General features: G+C 42.2%; 1 pseudogene; it reads left to right on the forward strand.

The window, feature by feature from the left end:
• Positions 1-374: 374 nt before the first annotated feature.
• Positions 375-1259, forward strand: LOC129039122 (protein MEMO1-like; annotated as a pseudogene).
• Positions 1260-3158: the final 1899 nt, after the last annotated feature.

Genomic DNA, 3158 nt, shown 5'->3' on the forward strand with positions numbered 1-3158 from the left:
AGAATGTTTAACATTTACCAAATACTTTCACAGTACCATCCAGTTCCTATGAAGTAGGTAATAGGGCTGGTGTTATTATCCTTGCGAAAAAGAGGTTCTGGGAGGTTTTGGGACTTGCCCAAAGATACACAGAAAAGCTGGAGCTTGCAGGTGTCCAGTCCACTCTACCAGTTGTCCAGGTGGCCTTTTCTTCCAATGACCATGACCTTCCATTCTCCTTGTCTTGACATTGATTAACTCTGGTTCTTTATTTTTATTGTGGTAAAATATACGTAACATAAAATTTACAATTTTTAAGTGTACAGTTCAGTGGCATTAAATATACTCACATTGTTGATTCATCCTTGTGCACCGTAGGCGGCACAGGCATCAAGATGTCCAACCGAGTGGTCTGCTGGGAAGCCAGCCACTCTGGAGCTGGTACGCAGCCTCAGGACCACAGCTGAATGCACAGCTAGAAGGTTGGCTTTCACAAGTAAAGTCTACAAAAAGACCTGCTAGAGCCATTATTGCACCCCATGCAGGATATACGTACTGTGGGTCTTGTGCCACCCGTGCTTATAAACAAGTGGATCCATCTATTACCCAGGGAATTTTCATCCTTGGGCCTTCTCATCGTGTGTCCCTCTCTCAGTGTGCACTTTCCAGTGTGGATATATATAGGACACCTCTGTATGACCTTCGTATTGACCAAAAGATTTATAGAGAACTGTGGAAGACAGGAATGTTTGAACACATGTCTCTGCAGACAAAGATGAACACAGTATTGAAATGCATTTGCCTTATAGAGCTAAAGCCATGGAAATCCATAAGGATGAGTTTACCATTATTCCTGTACGGGTTGGAGCTCTGAGCGAGTCAAAAGAACAGGAATTCAGAAAACTCTTCAGTAAATATCTAGCAGATCCTAGTAATTTCTTTGTGGTTTCTTCTGATTTTTGCCATTGGGATCAAAGATTCCGTTACGGTTACTATGATGAATCCCAGGGGGAGACTTATAGATCCATTGAACATCTAGATAAAATGGGTATGAGTATTATAGAACAATTAGACCCTGTATCTATTAGCAATTACTTGAGGAAACACCATAATATTATATGTGGAAGACATCGCTTTAGGGTGTTAAATGCTATCACAGAGCTCCAGAAGAATGGAAGAATATGAGCTTTTCCTTTTTGAATTATGCCCAGTCAAGCCAGTGTAGAAACTGGCAAGACAGTTCAGTGAGTTACACAACTGGAGCACTCACAGTCCAGTGAAGCTCTGAATCCTCAGGGAGGCCACCTGCACATTCTCATGCTCTGTCCAGGGTCCCAGCCTAGCCTTTACCAAGATACTGGTCCTGGTTTGGGGGGATTCTGAAACCTCAAACTAATAGAACTTTCTTCTCTTTTTTCTAGTAGACATAGTCCTTCCTTAATTTCAACTCATTAAAATTGCTTTATAGTTTAGGGCAGTGGAAGGAAGGCTGGCATCAAAATATTTTGATCAAAAAAGATAAGAATGTAAAGGCTCAGTTGTGGCAGACAGCTTTTTGAAAGTAACTTGAAAAGCATTTACCGTATCCTAAATTTGCACTCTTTGCAGACTCGTGCACATATATTCCGCTTTCAGAATAGTTTTGCAAATTGTACACAAACAAACAAAAAGGTGGAAGCTTTCCAATAAATTGCATTTATAAATGATCTGTATTATAATAAATCTCCAGTTATAGTCAATTACTACCCATGTTGTACAACAGATACCTTCTATTTTAGTTGCTAACAAAGGGCTACACAATTCAAAATAAATAAATTAATTAATTCACATTGTTATGCAACCATTATCATCAACCATCTCCAGAACTTTCTCCTCATCCCAAACTGAAACTCTGTTCCTGTTAAACAGTAACTTCCCATTCCCCTCTTCCCCTAGCTCTGGGAACCACAATGCTACTTTCTGTTCTCTGAATTTGACTACTCTGGGAACCTCATATAAGTGGAATCATACAGTATTGGTTCTGTTTCTGGCTTTTTTCACTTGGCATAATGTTTGCAAGGATCATCCATATTGTAGCGTGTGTCAGAATTTCAATTCTTTTTAAGGCTGAATAATATCCTATTTCATCTCTATATACAACCTTTTGTTCATCCATTCATTTGTTGATGGTGCCCCGCACTCCTACTTCCTTTTTTAGGAAATAGCACGTCCCTTTTTTTTTGAAACGGAGTCTTGCTCTGTCGCCCAGGCTGGAGTGCAGTGGCGTGATCTCTGCTCACTGCAAGCTCCGCCTCCCGGGTTCAGCCTCCCTGCTTCAGCCTCCTGAGTAGCTGGGACTACAGGCGCCTGCCACCACGCCTGGCTAATTTTTTTGTATTTTTAGTAGAGACAGGGTTTCACCATGTTAGCCAGGATGGTCTCGACCTCCTGACCTCGTGATCCTCCCGCCTCGGCTTCCCAAAGTGCTGGGATTACAGGCGTGAGCCACCGCGCCCGGCCCACTTTTTTATATTTTTTTAAGAAATTATCTTCCCCATTAGGTAAAGTCTGGTGGAAGTATTAAGATTTTCTGGGCAGAAAACAACACAAACAGCTGCTTTCTCTTAGAACTTGAGACCCAAGCAACCTGATAAATAGAATAAAAATGAAATAGGCTTTTAGAAAATACATACACAGCTCTACCCAGGCAAGGCCGAATCATAGTTTTGGCTACATAGAGATGTTCCCATTCTAATTCATTTCCAAGCCTGGCTTTCCACCCTTCCCTTGGATTATGCAATTTACACCATGGCCAATGTTAGATTCTGCTCCTGGAAACCAAAGAATTATCAGATTCATCAAAACTAAATAAGGGGTACCCCACTCTACAGCCTCCATTCTAGCTATGGGCATGACTTATTTCCTCCTTAAAGAATGCATCTAGGCCGAGTGCAGTGTCTCACGCCTGTAATTCCAGCACTTTGGGAGGCCGAGATGGGAGGATCACTTGAGGTCAGGAGTTTGAGACCACCCTAGCCAACATGGTGAAACCCTGTCTCTACTAAAAATACAAAAATTAGCTGGGCATGATGGTGGGCACCTGTAATCCCAGCTACTCGGGAGGCTGAGGCAGGAAAATCACTTGAACCCAGGAGGTAGAGGTTGCAGTAAACCGAGATCGCACCACTGCACTCCAGTCT

The sequence above is a fragment of the Pongo pygmaeus genome, chromosome 5 (genome assembly GCF_028885625.2).
Source record: "Pongo pygmaeus isolate AG05252 chromosome 5, NHGRI_mPonPyg2-v2.0_pri, whole genome shotgun sequence".
Lineage (NCBI taxonomy): Eukaryota > Metazoa > Chordata > Mammalia > Primates > Hominidae > Pongo > Pongo pygmaeus.